Below are 13,935 nucleotides of genomic sequence, written 5' to 3' on the forward strand. Positions count from 1 at the left end.
TATACTTATCCATTTACCCTCGGCCCGGTGGAGCCATCCTCGCCTTTAATAGACCCCATGATCCTCGACTTCTGCGAATGATATCGGGTGACTGTCGGCCAGATTCATCCTTCGTTCTGGCAATTTGTTTACATGTCCAAATACTACTCGAACATGATTAAGGGGTTGCCCTTCACCTACGACTATTTGATCAGAATGTACAGTCCCCGACTCTTCCGTGGGGGCCTGATTAAGCTCCACTGTCGGGCCTCGAGAGCCCGTTTTGATTGTACCGACGAGGTTAGGAACGGTGGGTGGATGAGCCGTTTTATCCGAATTAGGACTTCGGACCTGATTCCAGTGGAGAGGATGTCGTTCCCTGAAAGGTGAACATTAAACTTAAGTAGATATGATGATTAAACGTTCTCTTGTTTCTTTTTGGGTACACCTCCCTACAAACTGAATTCCTCGGTTGATGCAGCCGTTGCAGTGTACCCTAATGCGGTAAAGGACCTCTCGCGCTGAGTCAACCAGCTGGATTTGATTTGCCCATACATTGAGCGCGTGTGGCGCGACCTGTCCCAGGGTCGATAGGAAGCCAAGGACCACGGTGAGCCTTTACTTCTGCTATAATTGTATCTCTCAAAAGAACTATCACTGATAACGTCCTCATTCCCTTTATCTATATCTTCATTTGTGCAGGTCTGGGAAAGGCCTTTTTGATGAGGGAAGGTCCGCTTGGTGAAGTGGATACCCCGAAACTTGATGAAGCGAAGAAAAATTGACAGAGGGTGTCGATTCATTCTCCGAAATCCAAGAAAGGCAAAGTGGAAGAACTAAGGCTGATTCAGCAATCTTAGTTCCAGAAGTGTTGGGGAGTCCCTGAGCTGAAGGCGAAAGGAAATATGATTCCTCGAAAGCACCCGTGGAGGGAGAAAACCTGACTGTCCCACGTACTGTAGAGTCGACGGCTTCTAAATCGGAACTCGATTCCGTTGTTGTCCTACCTCGGACTAAGAAGACCTTAGAGGGTGCGTAGGGTGATATCCCCGAGTTAATTGATGGCCAAAACTTTCCCCAAGCTGAGGTGCCTTCATTAGGCGGTCTAGGGGAGCCCAGCTCTAAAGCTCTCCAAAAACAAGAGACGGCCCTGATTTATCCCGTTGGGGTTTTTGAAGCGAGAGATTCCCCCCTGGGATCAACTTTTCCCTCGAGGGAGATGTAGGACGCCCAAAATAAAGAGTCTTTCAACGTGGGGGCGTCTGTCGGAGATAAAAATGCGTTTGAAAAGCTTTTTGCTGCGCCTGAGGAAAGCCTGAGCTTGATGCCTCGCTTATTTTTAGTGAGATCGACAGGCTCTGTGAGCAGGTAATTTTCTCGTAAATTCTGCTCGGTGCCCTGATCTTTGTCCTGCTAACTTTGTTTCTTGCATGGTTCCAGGCCAAGGTGCTTTATAATCAGACCTTTTCCAGGTTTCAAGCCGAGCTGGCTCGTTATGAGGGTGAGCACAGGAAGCTTACCTCGGAAGCTTATGAGCTTAGAGCTCTTTCTGCCAAGAGGGAGGGGGAGCTTCGTGGCCTTCGGGATTGTTTGGAGGCGGCGTCCTGAGAATGGACTCATCTTACCGAGCAGGTTATATAGTTCCTGTTTGTTTTTTGTTTACGTGCTTATACGACTTTAGTGCGTTAACACCTTCGGGTCGATCTTTACAGCTTGAGAAGAATGATGTCCTAATGAGGTAGGAACTCCGAGCCAGGGACTCTGAAATTCTCGAACTCAAATGACATGTGAGTGAGATAGTCTCTAAGAGAGATGCTCTCCAGGGGGGAGGTGATCTCAGTCGGACATCAACTCGACGATGCGAGGACGGAGAGTAATAAGTATAAGGGCCTCCATACTAAGTTAGACGCTGCGCTATCCGATGTTTGAGCTGAAGCCGAGGCATTCGTATCCTCGTACAAAGAGGATACTGCTTCTGCAAATGCTCAGGCTAGGAAGGTGTTCGAGGAGGCTGAGCTGCAATTGTCCCGAGTCGTGAAGCCTGCCCGGTTAGAATCTCGGAGACAGGCTCTCAAGGATGTGTATTCGGGGAGCATCGATTTGTCCGTCGAGATCGAGAGGGTGAAGACCCTGGAAAAGGAGGCCGCGGCCCTGCTTTTGTTACACCCCAAGTTTTCATACGTGAGAGTACGTCGTAAGTCATTGATGTAAGCTCGAAAATGAGATTATATTTGGAAGCAAATAAAGTAAGTTAATCATGTTACCTTGGAGGTTACAAATATTTAAGATCATGAATAACAAGTACCAAAAGGGTTGGAAAGCTTAGTCGCTAAACGAATTGAAGAAAATATGTTTCGTCGAAAATCGACAAGTTTGGAATGTAATAACATATTCTTTTGGGGAGAGACTAGGGTGATTAACATGATGAGGAGGTTAAGTTATGAGTTATTGTATCCGTATGATAGTCGTGTGTTATGTTTTGAAGTCAAGCGAGTTGTGGAACAAAAGTTGGAAAAAGGTCATCACAAGTTCCATTCATAAATTTGCTGAAAATTAGGTCAAATGTAACTGAGCTTTTCTCACAATATACTTGGAATTAGGGAATGATCTACATATCAAATTGAAGATCTACGAGTCTAGTTTCCAACGCATTAAACCGTTTGTCGATACGATATTGGAGTAGAGAGATATTTGCATTTTCGCGAGACAGCGCAGACTGGTAGGTGACAAGTAGGTGCATCACCTACTTGCCAAAATGAGAGGACTTAATTAAAAGCCCCAAAGTCGGCCAAGAGGGGTCTTTTAAGGGAATAAAAACTGAGTTATTTCACCTGTATTTCAGACCAAGAAAACCTAATTGAACCCCTGCAACTCCTCCCCCAAAATCCCACACAAACCCTAGGGTATTCCGGGTGTTACGACGCGATTCTAGTGCTGAAAAGTCCGGACAGCATGCTAGTTTCTCTTTCTCCTTCTTGTATCCGTGTTGAGGAACTTATTTTTGATGAAAAAGGACAACGTTTCGTAGGTGATACTCAGTACAAGGTAAGTTTATGCTTCTCCTTCCATTATCTATGCGTTTGCGAGTTGTAACTCGATCGTAAAGAATAGACCTAGCTAGTTTCGGAAGAATGGTATGTTGTTTGATCTTGTGCAATGGTTGGCTGGTTGTGAACTTATTTTTAAGTTAAATTCATGGCTGGTTTATTGTATAAGAGGTGTAATGATGTACTTTTGGTTGTATTTCTCAATTTGAAAGAAAAGACAAGTCGAAACGTGTTTAAGTAAACCGAAAAATTATGTTTGAGTTGATGAACTTGTGGGACTGTTTTTGGGCTGTTTCGTGTTGGTATTGGGTTGTCTCTTTTACTACTGTTTTGATGGAGTTGAAAGGAGGAAGGGTGTGGAGAAACACCACATAATGGCAAGGTTGTTTGTTGGTCGTTAATCGTAACATTTTCGGATTGTTTGACACTATTATGGTTGTCGTGTTGTGTATGAAGTGATAGGGGTATGTTGGGCTGTTTGTGATTGTTTTGACTAGTGTGAAGTCATATATATAGGGGAGGTGCTGTCCATTTCATTTTAAAATAGATTGTGGTCGATACATAATAGTTACGACGCTTAAACGATAACGAGAGTGTCATTTCTCTTATTGTAGACTAAGGAGCCGTGAAATTGCATAGCTTGAGGTTGGGAAGAATATACAAGGTATGTTAAGGCTCTTCCTTCATTCTTTTGGCACGATCTATAGTGAAACGAACGTAAACGATACGCTATTTCATAATGAATCTACTCCTAGCAACTAAGGTTGTCCATGTTGTTCTTTCCTTACAAAGTTATTCCAAGAAAGTATGTATGATCCTTGAGTCCTAGTGAAGTTCATATTGATGGTATGATGTCCATAATGTTAATCGATGGTGCAATGACCTTATGTCACTCCAAAAGGTTTAGAACGTGACTCCATGAGTCCAGCATGCATTATATATGTATCTATTTTACTCTACCGAGCCGCGCTATAGTCGGCCGGGTATGGCACCTATTGTGCAACCACTGATCAGTTGGGTTTACCGAGCTCCATGTGGCCGGGTACGTTTTTACCGAGTCCTCTTTGAGGCCGGGTATGATATGATGATGATGATGCCCACAGAGGCGTATGTTTTTAAAAGTTTATGTATATATATGTATTATGCATTTCATGTCAGTAGCCCCCAGAAGCACTCAGATGTTACAGGTTGTATCTCCTCTATCTCTCTTTACATTACTGTTCTTATTTATGCTTTCCTACCTTACATACTCGGTACTTTATTCGTACTGACGTCCCTTTTGCCTGGGGACGCTGCGTTTCATGCCCGCAGGTCCCGATAGACAGGTTGACATTCCTCCTAATAGGCAATCAGCTCAGCGAAGGTGTTGGTGTACTCCACTTGCTCCGGAGTTGCCTATTTGGTCAGTATGCTTTGGATATGTATTGATTGGTACGGCGGGGCCCTGTCCCGACCTTTATGATTTTATGTACTCTTAGAGGCTTGTAGACAGATGTCAGGTGTATAGATACTTGTATGGCCTTGTCGGCCTATGTTTTGAGTTTACAAATGGTCATGTCGGCCTTATAGGCCCGTATGTCACATGTATAAGTTTGTATATCATGTTGGGTCATCATACGTTAAGTATTCCCTTATGTTTTATTCTTGTTATCTCATGAAGGGTTTTCTAGCTCATTTACCCATGATAGTATGATAAGAAAGATATGTTACGTTGGTACTCGGTTAAGTAAGGCACCGGGTGCCTGTCGCGGCCCTTCGGTTTGGGTCGTGACAGCTTTCTTCTGAAGGCAAGCCGAGTAGTGGCTCTAGAGATGATGAAGATCGAGGCGAGATCCCCGAAGGGGAAGGGGCCGTTGAAACCCGGGGGTCATGGCCGGTGCTGTTGAAGGCAATATTTCTGAGGGAGCCGTCGAAGGTCTAGCCCCGGTGGTAGATTAGGGTTTTATTAGCTTTTTGCCCTTGTAGGGGTATTAGTCATAGGCCTTATAAATGCACCCTTGTGGACCTTTTAACGTATATGTAAAGGCTTTTCATTTTTCATCGTCTTTCGCTTTTCCTTTGCTTTTTTAGGAATAAACGGTGATGCTTGTTTGACAATTGATCCAAAATTTTGGACCTCAAATTTAAACCCTTAGGTTCCTGCTATCGTTGAGCGGTCTGTAATGGCTGAGAGTTGATCGTTTGGGGCTTAGTCCCCGAGTCACGTTTCGGCTTGAGTTTATTCACCTTTCGGTCTACTGTATCGGCCCTGAGGCTATTTGAGCAAGCTTTTGAGCTTTTTCACATTTGGTCGGTGCGACCTCTCATCGGCCTTGAGGCTCTTTTAGACCGGCCCTTAAGCTCTTATGCGTTGGGTCGGTACGACCTCCAATATAGGCTGGCACTTAGGCTCTTACGCATTTGCCTTTAAGCACTTTTTAGTTAATTATTTCGGGCTCAATCTTCGAGTCGGACTTCGACTCGAGCCCATTGACCCTTAGGTTTTTGAAGTTTAAGCTGGCTCTTAGGCTCTTGCTTATTGGGTTGGTACGACCTCTAATGTAGGCTGGCGTCTGGGCTCTTACACATTGGGTCGGTACGAACTTTTGATTTATGCTAGCGACAGTGATTCTTACGCGTAGGGTCGGTAAGACCTCTAGTTTAGGCTTTATTTTTCCCTCGTTGAAGTTTTTTGTGTTTGTCCGACTCTTTGACGGTTTGATAAGATCCTCGATTGCAGGCCGTTATGTGACGATGGGCGAGCACCTCGGGCAGTTTCGCTCGATGGCTGAAGTGTTTCGAAGCCTTTTTATTGTTTGGAGCTTTTTTGGCTCATTTTCCTATTGAGACCCTTTTTGGCTCATCTTGACTTCTTCGAGGGGTGATCTCCCGGGGGGATGCCCCCTAGTATTCGAGGTTGATTGAAGAGAAGCCTTGAATACTTGTTAAGTTCTCCTTAGGTAGCATATAGATGTTGCCTCGTTAAAAACCTTGCCGGTAAAACCCTTTTTGGGATCAAATCCGGTTGATGGAAAAGATTGCAACGCACGCTTTAAAACCCAATTTCTTCGAGTCGGGGATGCTTCGACGTCTTCCATCGGACACCTTAACAGTAGTAGCGTTTGAGCATTGATATGTTCCAATTGCTCGGAAGTTGTTCGCCTTCCATCGTACCGAGCTTGTAGGACCCTTTGCCGATCACTCCGAGGATGCGGTACGGTCCTTCCCAGTTTTGTCCTAGCTTTCCTTCATTAGGGTTTTGGGTGTTCAGGGTGACTTTCCTTAGAACCAAGTCCCCGACTCCGAAATGTCGGAGATTTGTTCTCTTGTTATAGTACCTTTCGATCCTTTGTTTTTGGGCGGCCATTCGGACCAGCGAAGCTTCTCGCTTTTCATCCTATAGTTCGAGGGCCGCAGTCTTGGCTTCATTATTTTAATTTCGGTGGCGTGTCGGACCTTGGCGCTTGGTTCTCCGACCTCGACAGGTATCAAAGCCTCGGCTCCATATACTAGAGAGAAGGGCGTTTCTCCTGTGCTTGATTTCGGAGTTGTTCGATATGCCTATAGCACTTCGGGTAATATTTCTCTCCATTTTCCCTTTGCACTTACCTGACCGTTTGCACATGGGTGGTAGGGTGTCGACAGGATTCTTTTGATTTTGTGGTCCTTGAGGAACTATGTTACTTTGCATCCGATGAACTTCTTTCCGTTATCACATGTTATTTCGGAAGGAATCCCCAATCGACACATGATATGGTCCCAGATGAAGTTAATGACTTCCTTTTCTCTTATCTTCTCGAAGGTCTGCGCTTCCACCCATTTTGAGAAATAGTCAGTCATAAATAAAATAAGTCTAGCTTTACCTGGTGCTGTAGGTAGGGGTCCGACGATGTCCATCCCCCACTTCATGAACGGCCATGGTGATAAGAGTGAATGTCGCTGTTCGCCGGGTTGGTGAATCATCAGTGAAAATCTCTTGCATTTGTCGCATTTTTGGACGAATTCTTTGGTGTCTTTCTCCATGCTGTCCCAATAATAACCTGCTCTGATCACCTTCCGGACTAAGGAATCGGCACCGGAGTGGTTTCCGCAGGTGCCCTCGTGGATTTCTCGGAGCACATAATCCGTGTCCCCCGGCCCTAGACATACTGCTAGGGGCCCATCAAAGGTTCTCCTATACAGAGTTCTGTTTTCGTCGAGCGAGAATCGGGCTGCTTTGGTTTGCAGAGCCCTCGACTCTTTTGGGTCCGCGGGTAGCTTCCCACTTTCCAAATAATCGATATATTTGTTTCTCCAATCCCATGTCAGGCTAGTGGAATTCATTTCGACGTGGCCTTCCTCGATAACTGATTTGGATAGCTGAACAACAGCCCCGGGAAGTATGTCATCTTCCTCGACAGATGATCTCAGGTTTGCGAGGGCATTGGCCTCGCTATTCTGCTCTCGAGGTATGTGGACCAGAGTCCATTCTTTGAAGCGATGCAATGCGACTTGAATTTTGTCTAAGTATCTTTGCATCCTGTCTTCTCGAACCTCGAAACTCCTATTTCCTGATTTACTACGAAGAGGGAATCACATTTTACTTCGATGACTTCCGCTCCTAGGCCTTTGGCCAATTCCAGACCTGCAATCATAGCCTCATACTCGGCTTCGTTGTTAGTCAATTTTGCAGTTTTTATTGATTGCCTAATCATGCCGCCGGTAGGTGGCTTCAGGACTATACCGAGTCAGGACCCTTTCACGTTTGAGGCGCCATCGGTGAACAAGGTCCATACCCCTAAAGATGTGCCCGTTTTTAATAGAAGTTCTTTCTCTACCTCGGGCACGAGGGCAGGTATCGGCCATAAAATTCGCTAGAATTTGGGACTTGATAGCCATTCGGGGTTGGTATTTGATATCGTACCCCCCGAGTTCGATCGCCCATTTAACTAGACGGCCTGGCAATTGGGGCTTATGCAATATGCTTCGGAGAGGGTATGTTGTTAAAACACAAATACGATGGCATTGGAAATAAGGCTTTAATTTTTGAGATGCGCTTATTAATGCAAGAGCTAACTTTTCTATGTGCGGATACCTGGTTTCGGCATCTCCCAAGGTCCGACTTACATAATAGTCAGGGAATTGCGTACCTTGCTCTTCTTGAACCAGCACACCACTTACCGCTACCTCGGACACAGCCAGGTACAAATACAGCGTTTCATCTTCCTTTGGGTTGTGAAGTAAAGGTGGGTTCGTCAGATATCGGTTCAACTCCTCTAAAGCACGCTGGCATTGCGGAGTCCGTTCGAAGCTATTTTTCTTTTTGAGTAGGGAGAAGAAATGATGACTCCTGTCTGAAGACCTTGATATGAATCGGCCCAAAGCTGCTATTCGCCCAGTCAGCCATTGCACGGCCTTCACATTGTTTACCACCGTGATCTCTTCGATGGATTTGATTTTATTGGGGTTGATCTCCATCCCCCTATTTGACACCATGAAGCCTAAGAATTTGCCCGAACCCACTCCGAAGGCACATTTCATGGGTTTGAGTATCATGTTGTAGCTTTTGAGGATGTCGAATGTCTCCTGCAAATGAGTTAAACGGTCCTCTACGCGCAGAGACTTAACTAGCATATCGTCAATGTAAACTTCCATGGAATTGCCTATTTGGTATTCGAACATCTTATTAACTAGGCTTTGTTATGTGGCGCCACATTTTTTTAGCCCGAAGGGCATCACATTGTAACAGTACGTACCATACTTTGTGATGAATGAAGTTTTTTCCCTATCCTTAGGGTTCATCTGAATTTCATTGTACCCCAAGTACGCATTGAGAAAGGTGAGAATCTCGTGGCCTGCTGTGGCATCGATCAAGCGATCGATGTTGGGCAATGGGAATGTATCTTTGGGGCACACTCTATTCAAGTCTTTATAATCTACACACATTCTTAACTTATTCCCCTTTTTTGGGAACTACCACCACATTGGCCAACCATTCGGGATATTTTACTTCCCTAATATATCCTATTTTGAGGAGTTTTGTTACCTCATCCTTGATGAACGCGTATTTTACCTCGGACGGAGGTCTTCCTTTTGCTTTACCGATTTGAACCTGGGGTCGATACTTAGTCGATAAGTGTTTATTTCCGGCGGGATCCCTATCATATCTAAATGGGACCACGCAAAGCAATCGATGTTATTAATAAAGAATTGAATGAATTATTTCCTGAGTTCGGGAGTTAATCCCGTTCCCAAGTATACCTTCCGATCTTCGGGGCCAATGAAGGTTCGGGGGGTGAGGAAGTCTTCTTCGTCGTTCTCAAGGGTCTATTTGACCTCTGGCTCCACCGAGGCGGAGGGTATTAAGGTTGGTGCCTCCTCATGAACCGCAAACATCTCATTCGCCGTATGCTGTTCTCCATATACCATTTTTATACCGTCTTCTGTCGAAAAATTTATCTTCTGATGAAGAGTCGACGGTACTGACCTCATGCTGTGTATCCATGGCCTTCCAAGCAATGTATTGTATCTCATGTCACCGTCGATGATATGAAATTTTGTATTTCGAACTGTGTCGGACCCGTTGACCGGGAGGGTGATCTTCCCCTTCGTTGTTTCGCCGGCCATGTTGAAGCCGTTGAGGACTCGAGAGGTAGGTATGATTTGATCGAGCAATTCGAGATGCTCTACCACCTTTGACCTGATTACATTGGCCGAGCTGCCTGGATCCACAAGTACACGTTTAATTTGAACGTTATTCAAGAGAAATGAAATTACTAGCGCGTCGTTATAGGGATGAGACAGGGTCTCGAAGTCCTCTTCACTGAAGGCAAGGATGTCCTCGGACATGCGGCCCCGAATTGCCCTTCCATTGCGGCGGAAATCTTTGCCCGCTTGATCACGGGTCCTTGGGGGACGTCGGTCCCTCCGATGATCATATGAACGATGCGCTGGGGTTTTTTTGTTCCGTTTCTCCCGTCTGCCTCTCCTTCTTCCCGGACTGGATTTTTCCGAGCTTCCTGTTGGTTCTCTTGGCATATACTCCTGTTAGCATGGCAGCTTATATTGACATTTTGGGCGTTGCGTGAGACCACATCCACGGGAATTGGTTCTGGTGCATCCTTAGGGTTTTGTGGTGGTACACCGATATCTAGAATAGCTACACCATTCTCTCCATGGTCCTCAGGACCATTGTTTTCATGTTCATTCACTGAGTTAGACATTTTGACCTGAAATCAAAGATTCTTGGGCAAAAAAAAGTGTGAAAGATAACTTGCGTTATGTAGTAAACCAACAAGAAAACAATCACTATTATTTTTAGCCTCACGGTGGGCGCCAAACTGTTTACCTTGAAAATGGTAATTACAATTAGATTTGATTTTGTGGTTCTAAAAATACGTAATTTATTTTTATGCTACTTGTTAGGCAGTAGGTGCTAAGTGTGAAGCTAGAAAATAAGCTAAGAGGTTGAAGGCAGTGTGCCAAGCATACCGAACGGTTGAGAATCGGGGCCTCGAGCTAGGTTATACGGGGCCTCGAGCTCGAGCTAAACGTTAGGTTGCAGACAGTCGACGGGGAACTAACAGTTCTAAGAGCTTTGATGGAGGCTCTTTATGATCAATGATGAGCAATAAATGAAGAACGATTTAATGAAACGCAATAAATGTAAGCAATGTAATAAATGTAAGCAATAAAATCGAGGGAGAACGTGTTTAAGTTAGAAAGCAGAAAATATTCTTGTTCTTGTATCGGATCTCATATATCTTTACAAGATGATAAGGTTTCCCTTTATATAGGAATGGAAATCCCAACATGGTACATGCGTGATGATTACAAAGAAATGTAGTTGGTACAACTATTTACTAGCCTGGTACAGACTAGTACTACTCTTGCAGGTATTTTCAGCTTTGGTCATGTGCCTCGGGAACCTCACGCTTGCCCAAGGTAGCTAATGATTTGTGCTGCCCCGAGGTCAAGCTAAGGAACCCTCGGGGTTGAACCTCAAACTTTGCCTCGGGCCCTCCAGGTGAAGCCACGGAATGTCGCAATGACCATAAATCGGGCTCTCTGATTTTAGCTATGTACATGTTCATCAATGGTATTTTGGTGTATTCTCGCATCTTGGAGGATCATGAGCAGCACTTGAGGATCGTGCTCCAGACCGTGAGGGAGAAGAAGTTATATGCAAAATTCTCCAAGTGTGAAGTTCGGCTTGATTCGGTGGTATTTTTAGGCCATGTGGTGTCTAGTGAGGCGATTAAGGTTGATCCGAAAGAGGTGGAAGTAGTTCAGAGTTGGCCCAAAGAATCTTCAGCTACTGATATCCAGAGTTTTCTAGGCTTGTATGGTTATTATCGCCGTTTCGTAGAGGGTTTTACATCCATCACAGCTTCTTTGACAAGGTTGACTCAAAAGGGTGCTCCATTCAGATAGTCCGACGCGTGTGAGGAGAGCTTTTAGAAGCTCAAGATTGCCTTGACCACAGCTCCAGTTCTAGGTTTGCCTTCAGCAACGAGTTCTTATACAGTGTATTTTGATGCTTCATAGATTGGCATCGGATGTGTATTGATGCAGAAGGGTAGATTGATTGTTTATGCCTTACGTCAGTTGAATCCCATGAGAAAAATTACCCCGTTCATGACTTAAAGTTGGCTGCCATTGTTCAAACATTGATGATCTGGAGGCACTATCTCTATACTGTGTCTTCTGAGGTATTCACAGATCACTAGAGTCTACAACACTCGTTTAAGCAAAAAGATCTGAACTTGATGCAGCACAGGTGGTTAGAACTGTTAAAAGACTATGATATCACCATACTTTATCATTTGTGGTGGCTGATGCCTTGAGTAGGGAGGCTGAGAGTATGGGTAGCCTTGCATGTATTCCAGTTGAAGAGAGATCCTTATCATTGGTTGTTCAGGCTTTGGCCAATCGATTTGTGAGGTCGGATATTTCGGATCCTATACGGGTTCTTGTTTACGTGGTCTCTCGGTCTTCTTTGTACGAGCATACCAAGGCCCATCAGTATGATGACCCCCGTTTGCTTGTTCTTAAGGACATGGTGCAACACGAAGATACCAAGGAGGTTTCTATTGGATATGATGGGGTGTTACGGATGCAAGGCCGGATTTGTGTGCCTATTGTGGATGGGTTGCGTGAGTTGATTCTTGAGGAGGCCGACAATTTGTGGTATTCCATCCATCCGGGTGCCGCGAAGATGTACCGATATTTGAGGCAGAACGATTAGTGGAGAAGAATGAAGAAAGATATAGTAGAGTATGTGGCTCGGTATTTGAACTGTCAGTATATCAACTAACAGCATTAGAGGCCGGGCGGTTTGCTTCGGAGACTTGAGATTCTCGAGTGAAAATGGAGCATATTACCATGGATTTTGTCGTTGGGCCCCCACGGATCTTGAAGAAATTTGACGTAATATGGGTTATTGTAGATAGACTGACCATAGATAGACTGACCAAGGCTGCACACTTTATTCCGGTTGTGACTACCTACTCTTCATAACAGGTTGCTCAGATCTATATCCATGAGATTGTTCGTCTTCATGGTGTGCTACTGTCTGTTATCTCTGATCGAGGCATGCAGTTTACATCACATTTCTGGAGAGTCGTGCAGCGTGAGTTAGGAACATAGGTGGAGCTAAACACAATATTTCATTCCAAGACGAACGGGTTGTCCGAGCGCACCATTCAGATCTTGGAAGATATGCTACTTGACTGTGTTATGGGTTTTAGAGGTTCATAGGATCAGTATCTACCGCTTATATAGTTCACGTACAACAACAACTACCAATCGAGTATTCAGATGGCTCCTTGTGAGGCCTTATATGGGAGGTAGTGTCATTCTTTAGTTGGTTGGTTTAAGCAGGGGGGGGGGGGCTAGGTTGTTGGACACTGATTTGGTTCGGGATACCTTAGAGAAAGTTAAGTTGATTCAGGATCGGCTTTGTGTAGCAATGTCCAGGCAGAAGAGTTATGCTGACCGGAAGGATCGTGATGTAACATTCATGGCGGGAGAGAGTGTAATTCTGAGAGTTTAACCCATGAAGGGTATGATGAGGTTCGTGAAGAAGGGCAAGTTGAGGCCAGGTATATTAGTGCTTTTGAGATCCATGAGAGAGTTGGTGAGGTGGCCTACAGACTTGCATTTCGACCTAACTTATTGGGAGTTCACCCGATGTTCTGTGTTTCCATGATATGGAAGTATTTTGGTGATCCGTTGCATGTATTATATTTCAGCTCAATCCATTTGGACAAGGATTTGACTTATGTTGAGGAGTCGGTGGCTATCTTGGACAGACAAGTCCGAAGTGAGGTCAAAGAACATCGCATCAGTGAAGATTCAAGGGAGGGGCCAAGCGGTCGAGGAGGCAACCTGAGAGACCAAGCATGACATGAGGAGTCGTTATCCTCACCTTTTTCTCACTTTGGGTATTTCACTATGCACGTTCGAGGACGAACGTTTATTTTAAGAGGGGGAGAATGGAACGTCTAGACCAGCTATTTTGTGTATATGATCTCTATTCCCCCCTTTGAAGCTTCCCATATGTGTATTAGTGGTTTTATGACTTGTGGGTTGGTTAGTTTAGTTTCGGGAGAGTTTTGGGTTGATTTGGACCTTTTCGTTCTTGGTTTAGAAGCTTAAGTTGGAAATTATTGACCTAGGTTTGAATTTTGTGAAAAGACCCCAAAATGGTATTTTGATGGCTTCGATAGGTTCGTACTATAATTTGGACTTGGGCGTATGTCCAGAATTAAATTCAGAGGTCCCTAGGTTGATTTGACTTGTTTTCTGAATGTTAGCAATTTGAGGTTTAAAAGATTCCCTAAGTTTGACCGTAGGTTGACTTTATGGATCTCGGGTTCACATTTTTGTTTTGCGACATGGAATAGGCCTATCTTGTTATTTAGAACTTTTTTGCTAAATTCGGTGTCAT

Source organism: Nicotiana attenuata, chromosome 8, assembly GCF_001879085.1.
Source record: "Nicotiana attenuata strain UT chromosome 8, NIATTr2, whole genome shotgun sequence".
Lineage (NCBI taxonomy): Eukaryota > Viridiplantae > Streptophyta > Magnoliopsida > Solanales > Solanaceae > Nicotiana > Nicotiana attenuata.